Genomic DNA, 15831 nt, shown 5'->3' with positions numbered 1-15831 from the left:
GGAATAAAACATGCTGAAATTAAGAATAAAAAAGTGAATAGACACCTGTATAGAGATCACTATAAACCAAACACTGGAGTTTATAAATATTAACAAGTCAATCTTTGCAACAATCCTATAAATAGGAATCATTATTATCTTCATGTCTCACATGATAAAATTGAGGCTCAGAAAGTAAGTGGTTGATTGGTACATATATACGATGGAATACTACTCAGCCATAAAATAGAACAAAATAACGCCATTTGCAGCAACATGGATGGACCTAGAGATTGCCGTACTGAGTGAAGTAAGTCTGACAGAGGACAAATATCATATGATATCGCTTATATGTGGAATCTAAAAAAATGGTTCAAATGAACTTATTTACAAAACAGAAATAGAGACACAGACATAGAAAACAAACTTACAGTTACCAGGGGGGAAAGGGGTGGGGGGATAAATTGGGAGGTTGTGATTGACAAATACATACTACTATATATACAATAGGTAACTAAGAAGGACCTACTGTATAGCACAGGGAATACTATTCAATACTCTGTAATGGCCTATATGGGAAAATAATCTAAAAAAGAGTGTAGATATATAACTGATTCACTTTGCTGCACACCTGAAACTAACACAACATTGTAAATCAACTATACTCCAATAATTTTTTTTTTAAAGTAAGTGGTTGAGTTATTTCCAGAGCCCATGCTCTTAATAACCAAAGTCTCTGCCCAATTAGGAGTTGAGCAAAGGTCAAAACCCCGTCTGGGGTTTTCCATCCAGCTGGAGACTTTGTTCCTTGCCCAAATCCGTGAAAACTGCGGTACCCAGCACAAACTGCTGTTGGAGATCTTTCAGCCTCTTCCTAATCCAGGGTCTAAAGTGATTTCCTGGTGGAGGTGATGGATTCTCTGAGGATGCCTACCTATTGGCAGCCCTTGCTCACTGCCCTGGGGCTTGGGGGATGTGCAGTTTCTCATCAGATATATAATCCTCGTTGCCTCAAGCAGCTGGAGTTGAACCATCAGGGTGAAGCATCCAAAGTTGTGGTTGTCCTGCGCCCTGTGTATCATAATCAAAGGACAGAGAGTGAAAGATGTTCAAACAGCTCTTGATCATTTTCCAGCTAGGTTCTGTGTCACGAGGGAAAGCTTACCTCTTTCCTGTGATTTGCATTTTTATGCAGTTTGGATATCTTTTTTGACTTTTAAATGCTTTCCCTTTGCCATCATGAAATGAAATATTCACATGCATACACAGGAAGAGTTGGGGGTCACAAAACATGCCCTTGCTTAACCTTTGGAAACTGTAAGGCTCAGTACCTTCCCATCTTGAAACTGAAGGATGCCTCACATGCCAAGTTCCACGTGGGCATCAGCAGCTGGGAGGGAGGCTCTATCAACTCATGAAATTTAGTTTCTCAAGGATTTTATTCCACAGCCAGAGACCCAAGAAAGCTTAATAAGCCTACTGTCGTATGTGGCAACTAAAAGAGCTCTTGAAATACTTTTGAAAGAATAATACAGCTCATGACTCAAAGCTTCCTGCTTCTCATTTGGGAAAAATTTACCAAGGACCCCAAGTTTTCAGTGTCACTGTAGACACGTTTAAGATGAATTACCATGATGTATGACAATTGTTTCTGTAAAATTAATACATGTCCGATCTGGGAGCAGTAAATGTTGTACTTTATTAACAAAAAGATTAAAAAAGGAACAGAAGACCCTGAGGTCCAGCTAATGAGAATGAACCAGCAGGGTTAACCCAGGTGCCCAAGTTCATAAGCCAGCAGCCCTGGGGAGGAAAGGGCTTCAGAGAGGCCGATACCCCTCATGGAATGCTTGGTTTGGGAAAATCTTTTACTGACGTTATTAAATGAGGGTGTCTAAACAGGACCCAGACACAAAGTTCGGGTAGGGGATCTTGATTCCTAAGCTTGAAGAAAAGAGTCATTGTCTCTGAATTAACAGGGATTGGAGTCTTCATGGTCTCCTCGTGTGGCTCGTACACAAAACTGCACCCTCAAGTGTGTCCTCATCCTTCTTCTATTAGATTAGCCCAGTGCTGGTCTGTTTAAAAGCATACGTTCAACTTATCTTTCCAAAGGAATTTAATGCAGACCACTAGTTTGAACGGTCTGTGAGTCTCCATACAATTTCAAAATTCTGTTTTCTTGTGCCCACTTGGCTAGGGACACCTGCAGAGGCTTTGCAGGTATTCAGGCTGCAGGAGGCAGAGGAAGTCCTAGTGGCTGGGGCCCTGAGCAGGTGCATCGGTGCTGTCTAGTCAGTAATCCACGGCTGAGAGTAAAACTTTTACTTTCAGTAGCCTAGAATATCGTTTCCTGAAAGTGGTTGTTAATAAATAATAAACAAATGTGCCCCACTGGCCTTTCTGAACTGTTCAAGCATGAGTATATTTGGTATCTGGGACAGACATTTTGGGGTTTGAGGTGCTAACTCTGAGAAGTCAGAAGATCTGCTATAAAGGGGGGTAATTATAATTCAGTGATTTCTAATTGGGTAGTTGATTCCACATGGGCGGTTGTCAGCATCTTCAAAAGGGGAGCTCTTTGCACATGTGTTTCCCCTCCTTGGGATTCTGATGGACCCAGGCTGGGGCACCTTCCTGGTGGGACAAAGGTGAGAGCCAGTGCTGTAACCTTTGACCTAGGGATCCAGGATAGACAGACGAGGAAACTGTCTCCCATGTTCACCTAGCGCCCCCAAATTTTGTTTCTAGTGAATATAGCAATTATTTTCCCTTGTAAATAGATAGGTTTTATACATTTATAAACAAACATAGGGGAGAAATGCCCTCACCATGGCATACGCAGAAAGATATTTTCTCCCTCCTAGGTGATTTCAGTTATAACAAAGGTATGTAGAACAAATGAAGTTTAAAAGCAGGTACAATTTTAAATTGGTTTGATAGCATTTGGGCTTTGGAGCCTCTTTCAGGAACAAATCCAGCCATTTCCACGTCCCACTTCTGGCTGTGGGTGAGCGAGGACCTCTCTGTGACTACGTCTCCTCACCTACAAAATGTGGGAAGTAACACTTACCCCACCGAGTGGTGTTAAACACGCCAACTAGGAGCAAAGTGCCTATTGTTCTGTTTATTCTAATCATTGTACACTTATTACACTGGGTACATAGGGTGCCTGATGAGAAGGGACATGGATAGGTCACATTCACGTGCTCAGGGAGCTCAATGGGCACCCAAAGGGGAAGTTCCAGTCATAAGAGCCTCGCTGTCCTACAGCACTCCCAGAACTTGACAACTATTTTCAAGTCCACCTTTGTCTATGACAAGCTTTTAATCTTTTCATTGATAAACAGGAATAAAAGCACAAAACATAGGACCTTGAATGTGAAGAAACACCTAGCAGATGGAACAATGCCAAAATCCACCTGGAAAAACAACCCAACACCTGAAACCCCATCTGTTCATAATGCAGGGCAGACCCTTGGGCCCTGGGAAGTGCACTCTAGGGAGTTTATGGAAACTTCTGGAACAAAACTTTTAGTCTTGACATGACTCATTATTGCAGAATGTACAACTGTCCTGAGCAAGTTGCTCTCAGTGACAAGGAGCAGTGGGGAGCTGCCCCCATAGGGGGCTGGGCACACAGGGACCCACCATCAGGGCCTCATGGGTATGTCCTACTCTTACTGCCATTAGGATGTTTATTCAAAATGCCAGTTTACTTATGGTTCATTTTGATTGATTGAAATGTTGAACACACTAGCAGGTATAAGCAAAGCACGTTGCCTTTCTTTACAGATAAAATGGGAGAAAGCTCTCTTGTTGTGTGCAAATCCAGGAAGTTGTGGACATGTGTGGACAGACCGACCTCCAGCCGTGATAGTCTGCTCAAGCTGTCAGGAGAAACTATTACAGACTGGGTGGCTTAAGTAATAGAAATGTATTTTCTCACGGTTCTGGAGGATGGACATCCAAGATCAAGGTCTGAAAACGTCTGTGTCTGGTGAGAGCTCTCTTACTGACCTGCAGATGGCTGTCTTCTCTCTGTGTCTTTCCTTGGTATGTGCACATTGTGAGGTGTGGCAGGGAGAGGAGAGAGAAAGACAGGGAGAGAGATCGATAGACAGACAGAGACAGAGAGAGCTCTGGTGTCTTTTCTTATGAGGACACCAACCTTATAGGATAAGGACCCCACCCTATGACCTCATTTAACCCTAATCACTTCCTTATATGCTGCCACATTGGGGGTTAGGGCTTCAACATATGGATTTGGGGATGGACACATTGATAGTTAATTCACAGCACCATCTTAGAAGCCTTCCTCACATTGGTAAGCACTTCCGGGTCAACAAAGAATGAAAAAAAATGTACATTTTCAACAATATCAATCCTAGGAAAGAATAAAAATCAACTTAAATTCTGGCTGTATTGTGAACCTCTTGATGGTCAGCCCAGGAAATTAAAACTACAGGCCCTCTGAACATGTAAATTTTGTTGAGCTAAAAATCAAACCAGCCTTCTTTAAATGTGACACGTCATCATGAAATGAAAGCTGCTGTGGACCAGAGAGACCCTTGGCTGCGTCTTGCCCTCACCAGGCACATTGACTCAACAGGACAAGTGCTTGGGATCAACCATACGTATTTTCCTTGCAGTCAGGGAGCCGTCGATCTTAAAATCCCAGTACTCATTAGCTTGATGGGATCCTTTACAGCATGCTCCCATGGGGCCCTCTGTGCAGAAAGACAGGATAGGGAAACCTATTCCGAGTTACTGTGGGCAGACTGCTGAAATGGAGCCTGGTCGCAGTGGCTGAACTCCCCAGCCGGCCCGTGGTCGGATGCCGGGATGTAGTAGTCGTCTTTTCTCCAAAATCAGGCTCAGAACTGGGGATTTGAAAGGCTCTGTCTCCTGCAGACAAGTGGCTACCGGTCCCGACCTGCAGAAAGAGGAAGTTATCCGCCTCCAGGCAACAGGCATTGGGTATCAGCCTCTTGCTGAAGACATAAGTGAAATGGCAGGTGGTTAACAGCTCACCATGTAACATTGGCCTGTATCCAGTATTCACTGTGAATTAGGAAGGTTTCAAGACAATTTTAAGACAAAAGGCAGTTTTTGTCTTGCTTTATACATTTATAAACAAACATAGGGGAGAAATTCTAAAGTTTCCAAGTCAAAGCATCTGAGGTGTATGGAGAAAATTTGCTGATGTTAAGGGCATAGAGGAAGGAAAAAAGGGGTCTAAATAAATTGTCATTGGAAAACGATGACAATGCTATTTAACAAGATGCCTTTGAGTTTAAAAATTGAAATGTCTGCCCTACATTAAGGTACAAGAAACAATATTCAATTAGACATTTATAAAACGTGCTGTGAAGATTTCCAACAGAACTTTCCATTTGCTAACATAGACATTAATGAGTGATATAAAACATGAGAAATGTGACTTGCTCGTTCTATAAAGTGTGTCATGTTGATTTTCTGTATGATCTGCTGTAAGATATGCAGAGTTATGGTCTGTTTTGACTAATGTACTTTCTCACACAGGATAGTGAGGTAGAGGGTGACTGGGAAATAGCTGGATTGAGACTCCACTTTCTTCAACCTGTAGGTGTGACTCACCCAGGCTTTGTGGTCAGCAGTGGTGGGAGCCAACTCTTGCTAGCTTGGGCGAAGAAGGAAAGTAGCTCGGGGCTGGTGGTTACACTGGGGGACCAGTGAGAAACGTGAGCAGGGCAAAGGGCATGAGGGTGCATGTGGGACCCCCTGCTGCTGACTTTCCCTCGGTCCCTGTGGGCAAACCCCAAAGGGCCCAGCAGATATTGAGACCCTCCTTAAAAACACAAGTTTGGGGTAAGAAGGTCACACACCAAGCCTCTGGCTTCCAGGAAACGGGAGGAAAGATGTCCCCACTTGGCCTCTGTTATGGGAGGCATGGGCTACTGTGCCCTCAACACTACACACAATGGAGAATTCCACGCAAAGAGGAAAGAGGTTTGGTTGATGGATGGCAGGAAATAGAAAATGACCAACATTCCCTGGAAGAATTTCATTACAGAGAACTTTGAAAATGTTTTAATAGCAAGGATTGGCTGAGAAAAACTAAGTCTTCACAGAAAACTATATTATGTACATTATATGTATTAAGCACTTTAGGTGTTGAGTGACTATTCTGATGATTCAGCTATACCGCCAGGAGATGCCTGGTAGACCAGATGCCTCTCCTTGGCAAGCAAGCTGAACACAAATTGGAAACTGAAAGGTAGTGAAGTTCTAATATCAAGATGTGGACTTGAGGGGACAAGTCTTAAAGGAGGGCGGGCTCCTACAGTGACGGGGTAAAGGATTTAGAAATACAAAATAGCCCTAACACTTAACCCAGGATTTAAAAACATGTGCTTATGTAATGGACATGCTTCACGCAAACCAAAGAGAACAGAGGAATGCAGGTCAGGGGGACAGTTCTTTGGGAGGCTGCAGACAGGTGTGTATAGTGCTGCTGGGCCAACCTGCCCGACCAAGTGCTCCTTCCCCAGCAGAGACTATGGCGTATGTGAGGAGGTGTAAGTGAGGAGCAGCCCAGTCTGGAAACAGCAGAAACGCTGATGTCTACCTGCAGGGGAGGCCAAGCAGTGGTTTCTAGCAGGGCTGAGCACTCCACCTCGAAAGCAAAGTGGAAGTAACGATGAAAATGCCAAATCTTGAAGAAAATACCATTTTCTTGGAATAACCTTATCTTTCAGGGTGTTGTTGCTGGATACAATGCCAAGATTGGTGAGCCTCTGTTAAAACAAGGATGAGTGAACATGAAATGACTTACAAAATTAAGGCAAATTGTCCACCCACCTGTTGGGTTGCACCCCGCAGGCCTTCAAGGCCTGTGCTTGCCCAGCTGTAAGACCGAAGAGCTGGGAGTCAGCAACAGAGACGTCAGTGGTTTAATGGTTGGGGAGCTTACCCGTCTGAGGCAGCGACCTGGAGAAACACCCCACCGTGTACGGTGGACTGTGGGAAGAACATGAGTCTTCACTCCTGGTGGGGGGAGGTTACGTCAGGTGGCTCATTAGTTACCAGGGACACCAGCAAGGGGCACGCCCCTCACTGCTCCTTCCATAAGAACAGTCACCAGCTGGGGACTGAGGCAACTACACAGGACGGTCACTCAGGTGAGTAAGTGCAGGTGATGCACGCGTTGGTCAGGCAGGGGATGGACAGAGAACAAGGGAGCAGCCATCTTGAGTGGCCTGACCCCACCTTACCCGACCCTCTTCACAAAGGCTCAAGTTTTATAGCTGACGGGGGTCCTCATGAGCACAGTGATCAGAATGGGACGTGGGGGAGTTTGGTGTTGATGAGGCACCAGAAGGGTGTGACAGGGCTGGGACACAGATTTCTCTTGGGATTGGCTAACCCGGTAGGGCATTGAATTGATGACTCAGACGCACAACATCATGTTTCTTAATGCTCGTGGGAGAGGCATGACAAAAAGAAGGTTGCAGGATGAGAGATGCACTTTAGTGAATAGAGACAGGGCCATTAGTGAGCAGAGAGCCAATTCTAGGCTCCCGGTGATGGCAAACTCACCTTGAGGTCTAGCAAATTCACTTAGTGCCCCTGGCCTGTGTTTGCACATCTACAAAGAGTAGCACTTGGAACAGATAACTTGTTCTCCTAAAGCTCTCCTAGGAATTCCCCTCTGGGCTGGCTTGGTAACCCCATCCATCTTCTCCCTAACCAACCAAGTGGCACCTGGGTAAACTGCAGTGAGATGTAGCTGCCCATTCCGTGAACTCTTAGGGTGAGTCAGGACAATCAATTACCCAGGAAAACTAAGGCACCTCTTCGTCTGAGGGCTACACAACTATGTTTACTGACTTAAGAGTAGTCTTGACTGAAGGAAGAGAATTCCCTGGGTTGTCCTATACTTACCAAGACTTTTGAGTTTATGGAGAAGAATGAGATATTCATAAATAATTAAGGAAATTCAGGACAATGAATCAGGTGCTATGAGTCTTCTTGAGGATTGTAATCAAGGAACCATCAGTAGAGTCCTTCACCTTTGAATCCTCAATACTCTGATGTGTTTGGGAGCTGAGCGTACTTTCCTTTACTTGCTGCTCCCCATGCCAGGCCACCCAGCCAAACATTCACTTCTAATTGCAGGACAGCTGTTGAGTTTAAAAGGGCTGATGCATGACTGCCCATCCCTTTCTCTCCCGATCTCAAAACCGATCGATATATAAGACAGGGTATGGGGGACTTCCCTGGTGGTGCAGTGGTTAAGAGTCTGCCTGCCAATGCTGGGGACACAGGTTCAATCCCTGGTCCAGGAAGATCCCACATTCTGCAGAGCAACTAAGCCATCAACATGTTGTTAATAATTCTAGAGAGCAACCATATTGTCTATTTGTCTGTCGTTACTAGGATTGGAATTTGTGGCAATTAAATGGATATTACATTGTAATATTTTAAAAAGTCACTCGAAAGAGAGATGAAAATTTAATATATGATGTCATTTTTGGGGTAAATGTTCAAAACGTAGTCTCACCTTGTGCATATCCAGGAAATCAGATTTACCCAGGTGAGCAGTTAATAGCCAGAAATGCTGTGGATGGAGTTTTGTCAGGAAAATTTCAAATCAAATAATACCTTTCCATAACATGCATGTGCTTTTTTTCCTCTCCATTCTAGAACTATTATTACTGGACTATTTGGTTTTTAGCAATTTTATCATTCTGTTTCTTATAAATGAGAAAGATAAGACCAGTCTCATTCTTAATTCCAGCATGAGTGTAAATATTATCCCATCAAGACTCATCTTTGGGGATGAACAAAAGTGGTTCCCAGGGCGGAGAAGGTCAAGGACATTTTGGCCAGAGCTAAATGGACCCCTTTTTGAAAATAAATTTGTGCTCTGCCCCCAAATGGACAAGGCTTGTGATGTCAATCTTATGTATATTCTCATGTCCCTGAAATATATTAGAATAACATTGACAGTGGGTAAGTCATGGGCATTATTATGAATAATTAGATACAAAAACTTGTAAGTAAAACTGAGGTTGTGGAGCTCAGAAAGAAGAGAGAACACGGCTGCAGGTGTGCTATTTTCCCTGTCCCACAGAAGTCACCAGTGTGCCCTGTGGCCTGGGAGACTGCTGTCTTTGTGTTCCTCTCTGGAGCCCACAGTTTTCCATATATATTCAGTGCCTTTCTGTGGCAGTATGAGCTTCTCTAGTTCTTCACTAGAAAATCAATCAATCAATAAACAAGCAACAAATAGTTAAACAAAAATTTAAATTGCAGGAATAATTTGTTCTCGATTTTGTTAAATGTTCCATCTCCAGATACAGATGCAGACATGTCAGGACCTCCCTTCCAGTCCGAGCCTCCCTGACTCCCAGTCTTCTCATCAAATGCTAAGGGCAGGGGGGCTGTTGGTGATGAAGGCCAGAGGGTCACCTCAGCCGCACGTCAGGGTTGAGGCCGTGGCGCCTGCAGAGCCATCTCTGTTCCTCGGGTTAGTCCGAGAATCTTCACCCCTCAGGCAGCTGCGATCCCCTCCCCAGCCTCGCCCGGCGCACGGCGCCCAGAGCTGAGCGAGGTTGATTTCGGAGCGCTGAGAACCCCCATGTTCCTCCTCTGAGTCTCAGCCCCATCTAAAGGCATGCAGAGACCCCTCCTGCACCAGCTCCAGGCAGCTCCTGGGGCCTCCTCTCAACTCGGCCTCTTCTTCCTGGGGCCCCATCTCAGGCCTGCACAGCCCAGACCAGCAGGAATCCTGCTAAGTCGGTTTAGCCAGAATCCCCCATCTTCAATACCTGACAACCTGGCTGCCCTCAGGACAGTCCCCCACCCCTGATGTTTCCTTGCAGTGATTTTCCCCATCCTGCTCCTTGGCTATAATCCTCACCTGTCCTTCCTGTGTTCAGAATAGAGCTCAATTCTATACTGAGGTCCTTTCCCTCAATGCAACAGTTCCTGAAGAAAATCCATTTTTACTGCTTTAACTACGGTCTGACTCTGGTTCTGTTTAACAAGGATAGGTCCAAATATCCATCCACCAGTCAGTGTCTCTGAGCTCTCTCTCTCTCTCTCTCTCTCTCACACACACACACACACACACACACACTATTTATTTACAGTAGCCAATGATAAATGATAAAATCATTTTTATGATACAATGATCCTCTCATAATGATAAAAATCACAAAGTCACGCCATCACCGCCATGACACACAACCCCAGGAGCTCCATTTCCTCTGTCTTTGTTTGGTTATTGATAGTTAAATAAATAGCAAAAAGACAGTAAACGTTCAACTCACACCTTCCCTTGCCGGACTGACAGGGCTGTCATACACAAAGGCAAGCAGGAAGCTCCTGAGTGCCTTCTTAGGCACCACTGTGACACAGACGCCCAAACACACAGGACTAAGAAAAGGGCCGAGTGTGTTTAATTCTACAGCAACACCAACTGGTGTATATAGGATGGATAAAGAACACGGTCCTACTGCATAGCCCAGGGACCTGTATTCAATATCCTATGGTAAACCATAATGGAAAAGAGTATGAAAAAGAATGTATATGTATGTATAATTGAATCACTTTGCTGTACAGCAGGAAATAACCCAACATTGTAAATCAACTATACTTCAATAAAATTAAAATAAAAAAGTCTACAGCGGCAACTTCATTCTGTTCATCGCCATCCGGGCTCAGGTTTCTACTTGCAGAAGAGTAAAGACCAGTCCTGCCAAGTGTCTCCTGGCCCCTCCACACCTTCCTCGGCTCCTTCAGATGCCCTGCATGCTGCCCCCGCCCACATTCCAGATGTTTTTCTCAGCCTCGTCCATCCACCCACCTTAGTTAATAGATTTGGAGACGTCTGTTTGGATGAGCATTTTTGAGAGAAACATGGATTCCTTCTGAAAGCTTCCATGATAAAGACAAGTTTACTGTTTTTTCACTTGTTTTGAACTAATGTTGGACTTCCAGAGAAGTTATAAAAATAGTACAGAGTCCTGTATACCTCTCACCCGGCTTCTCTGGATGTGAGCCCCTTACACAAACACAGTCATCACAGCCAGGGTGTGACAGTGCCACACCATTCTCTAAGGTACGGTGGTGACCTCTGCAGGCATCGTGGCGGTGGGTGTATCAACACCAGGAGACCCTCGGATGCCCTGCTGAGAAGGCCAAGCCTTATTCCTGCAATATTCTTGCCCATAGAGTCTATCACACAGAGTGAAGTCAGCTCGAAAGAGAAAAACAAATATTGCATATTAACACATATATGTGGAATCTAGAAAAATGGTACAGATGAACCTATTTGCAGGGCAGGAATAGAGATTCAGATGTAGAGAACAGACGTGTGGACACAGTGGGGCAAGGGTAGGATGGGATGAATAGGGAGATTAGGTTTGACATAAATACACTACCATGTATAAAACAGATAGCTAATGGGAACCTGCGGTATAGCCCAGGGAGCTCAGCTCGGTGCACTGTGACGACCTAGATCGGGGGGGAAGTAGGGGAGGGAGGGAGGTCCAGGAGGGAGGGGATACGTGTATACACATAGCTGACTCACTTCATTGTACAGCAGAAACTAACACAACACTGTAAAGCGATTTTACTCCAATAAAAAAAAATTAAAAATAAATACATAAAAAATAAAAATAGTACAGAGTCCTGTATGCCTCTCACCTGGCTTCTCTGGATGTGAGCCCCTTACACAAACACAGTCATTCCACCCAGGGTGTGACAGTGCCACACCATTCTCTAAGGTACGGTGGTGACCTCTGCAGGCATCACAGTGGTGGGTGTATCAACACCAGGTGACCCTCGGGATACCCTGCTGAGAAGGCTAAGCCTTGTTCCTGCAATACTCTTGCCCAAATTCATGGCATCATTGTAACTATGAGAAAATGTTGGATAAACCCCAATTGAGGGGCATTCTACAAATAATTGACCAGAGTTCTCGGGTTATGTCAGGAACACGAAAAGCAGGTCTGTTAGTCTGCTCAGGTCACCACAGCAAATTACACTCACTGGGCAACTTCAACATATGAATGCGGCAGGGCCGGGGCGGGGTGGGGGGGGGGGGGGGGGGCGCTGTTTGGAAACACAATCTACCCCATAACTGGGCGTGAGCGCTGAATGCAATCTGGGATCCTGGACTGGGTCCTGGAACAGAGAAAGGACACGGGTTGAAGTGCTGGTGAAACTCACATTCTCATTAGCTGAAGTCAAGAACACTTTGACATTGTCCATTGCATGTCCCTTAAAAAAAAACTTACAAACAGGAATGAGCCTAAGGTATCAGAGTCAGGTAAAATTGTGTGTATGCCAATCTCACAAAGCTTAAAAGGACTGGTGATCAAAAACATTTCTGAAGAAACGTTTTCAGGAAGGAAATAAAATATTGCAGATATCTCTGGAAACATTTGGTGGCTTTTTAAGAATGGGCCACTTAAAAGGAATTTACTAACATAAGATAGAATATATTATTACTAGTTGAAAGAAAGATAAAATGCATTCCACATTCCACCATGTAGAAGGAAAGAGAAAAATGAAGCAAACCAGAGAAAAATGGTTTGTACCCTTAAATAGCTACTCAAAGCTAGATGCTACATAAGGTGATGGGAGTGCAAATAGCCTGGATTCAAGAGTGCTTGAAAAAGAAAAGAGGAGGTGCCTAGGCTTTATCGCAGACAGCTCACTAGAAAAGTAGAAAGAAGCGGCCACGTTGGCCAAGAGACATAACTCCTGGTCATTGCAAGTTCCCATGAGCTACAAATAGGCAGCCCACCTTTTGGAAGACTGAACTAACTATTTTTCTTGATTCTGAAAGTAATTACTGTCCATTGCAAACAAAGAAAATTAGCAAACACAGAAACATAATAAAAAGAAACATCCCCAATTCGCTAACCCACAGGTCATCTCTGCAAAGCCCTAAATTGCATCACGTTTCCTTCAGACTTTTTGTTTTGTTTCTGTCTATCCTTATCCATATTATATAGAAGAGATCATACTATTCTATAGCTTTTAATATAACCGTATATTATGAACCTATCTCCATGTCAAAAAATAGAGATTCTCATCTTTTATTGGAAAGACTACACTGAATTCCATTATAATGCTATACAATATTTTATTTAACCAAACCCCTATTTTGGGGGGTCAAAACTAATTTCTCACTATTACAAACATTGCAAAAATGACCATCCTTAAGTAAAAACTTTTTTGCACATTTGTTCAATGATTGTTTTGGGCGAATTCCTAGAAATGCGGTTATTGCCAGGTATGCAAAACTTTACGTCTTTGGAAAAACAGTTGCTAAGCTCCTCTCCAAAAGCTTGTACCAATTTATGTTATCACAAAGTGTATGAAAATGATTTCATTCCCATGTTGTTCACCGTAATAGATAAGGTCATTTCTTAAACCTTTGCTAAACCAATGGGTGAAAAATACTGTCTTGTTTAAATGTACAAAACTTTAAATTTGGCCACTAGTGCATAGCGATTTCTTTACATGTTTCATTGCAGTTCGTATTTCTTCTTCATAGATTGTCTGCATATGTCCTTTGTCTGTTTTCCTATTAGGCCATGCGCTTTCACTATTTATTCTTGAGTTCTTTACATATTGAGGGTATTAACTCTTTGAGTGTCCTATCGTTTGCAAATTCTTTTCCTGGGTTGTCAAATGAGCTGACTCAGACAAAGGTTTCTGATTCATAGAAGTATGAGCTGTCTTTAGTTCCAGTAAAACATACTGAACATATCTGTTCAGCAGAGCAGTTACCCCAACACCACGGAGGCATCTGAAGGACAGGGGCCTTTACATGCCGGGGGCTTTTGGTAGAAGAGCCATGGTCTGGAGGCTGAAGACCCAGGTCTCCAAACTGGCTAAGAGTCCTCACTTCTCATAATTAGGGGTGCAAACAGCGGCCCAGATCTGTAACTCAGCTTCCCTGCCCTCAGCATCCCTCATGGCACACGGCGGTCGGAACCCTCATCTCCGGCGTGTGGGACTCCTGGACCGACTGGGGTCTGCAGTCTGCAACCCATTACATGCGCTCCTTTCCCCACCTTGCTCAGGACAATAAAACTAAGCTGCAAAAACCAGATGAAGAATCACATGGTTCGGTCAAATCCGGTCATCTGCACAGAAGCAGGAGGAAGGCCAAGAAAATGCCTGTTTTCTTTGTAATGCTCTGGAATGCTTCTCTCCCGGGACTCAGGGGGCCGGCCTTCCCAACAGTTTCCTGACGAAGGTGGCCCAGCCTGGCCTAAGACGACCTGCATCCCAGAGAGATTCTCGGGACAAAGGTGGGTCTCTGATCCGGGGGATGGCCAGGAGGAGCCGAGGGGCCCGAGTGGCGTCCAGGGCTGGGCCCCCGGCTCAGACAAGCCGGCAACTGCACATTTCCTGGCCGCTGCCTGGGGGACGCTGGGGACCCTGATGTAAAAGTCTGCATGCTAATTGTCAGAGAAAGGAAACAGGACTCTTGCTGTTCAAAACCAAAGAGCCATGGAGAATTTGACGTTAGAATTTGATCAAAAACGACTTTCCTCACAAAGAATGCGTTTCCTCAAAATAATAAAAGTGTAGACTCCCCAGCGTCCCGAGCCGTCTAGACGGAGGTATCAGTGTGGCCCTGGGTGCACGTGTCACTTTGCTTTACTGTCCAAACCCTGTCTGGGAGCCCAGGTCCTGGCTGGAGACAGAGCCTGTGTGAAGGGTGCCCTGGGCCGGCAGCCTCCTAGGGGTCTCCCAGCTCCCCCCTCCCTCCCCATGAGGAGCCCCCGGGACAGCTGACCTTGACCCAGCACACATCTCACACATTTCCCCAGCATCTAGCTGGGTCGGGGTGTTCGAATATTTGTAAATCTGCGAGACCATAATTTGTATTTCCCTGGTAAGTGAAGCTGAATATCTTCTAGTATTGTATTTTGGTTATTTGAATTGTACCTTTTCCCACTTTTCTCTGGTTTATTGTCCTTATTTGATACATGAGGATGTAAGGGCGCTGATCTAACGGGATTGTGTGTCCTCCCCCCTCAAGTCTTGGTGTGCTGCCTTGCATCTTGGACATTGGATCAGCTTTTCTACCCACCATCCCTCCAAAGATGGTCTTGGATCTGTGTTTCTTCCAGCTGAGTCTTCACTGTGGTGCATGTGGCTGAACTTTGGGAACATGTCAGCTGCACCAGGAGAGGCCGGCTATAGACAGGGTTACCAGGGCCGGAGAGCTGCCCCAGGCTGGTGGTCACACTGGGGCCTGACCACCCGGATTCTTGCATTCACTTGGGCTCCATCACCCAGAAGGAACAAGTGAAGCATGGCTATTACATGCTTAGGGGCAATGTACCTGAGGATTTCCCATCCCTGCTCACCTGGGCAGCCCCAAAGCAGAAAAAAAAAAAAAAATACACAGGGATCCCTGCAGGTGTGTGTGGGTGAAAGGAGCCTGGGATGCTGCCTGGCACAGAAGGAAGGAGGCAGAGGAAGACCCCAAGGTCAGTGCCTGGATCCTGAGTGGGGCTGAGACAAGCTCAGTCTCCTTCCTACTTTGCTTGAGTTGGCCCTGGAGGCTATGCTGCTCCTCCAAGTGTTCACCTGATTTTAACATCAACAGCTAAGTCACTTTGTCGACTGTCCCTGTTTTGGATGCTCTTTAAGTGAACAATGCACATAAAAGGCTGCATTTACTGCCCTTCTGTGCACTCCCCCAGCTGCTGTCTTGGCTGGCTCCTGGGTGGTCCTCACCATCACCCCGTGGTCCTCACCATCTCCCCGTGGTCCTCACCAACTCCCCCGTGGTCCTCACCATCTCCCCCGTGGTCCTCACCATCTCCC

The sequence above is a fragment of the Aethalodelphis obliquidens genome, unplaced genomic scaffold, assembly GCF_003676395.1.
Source record: "Aethalodelphis obliquidens isolate GAN/ISIS:26980383/991018 unplaced genomic scaffold, ASM367639v1 scaffold29, whole genome shotgun sequence".
Classification (NCBI taxonomy): Eukaryota; Metazoa; Chordata; class Mammalia; order Artiodactyla; family Delphinidae; genus Aethalodelphis; species Aethalodelphis obliquidens.
Note: the sequence above shows the minus strand (reverse complement) of the source record.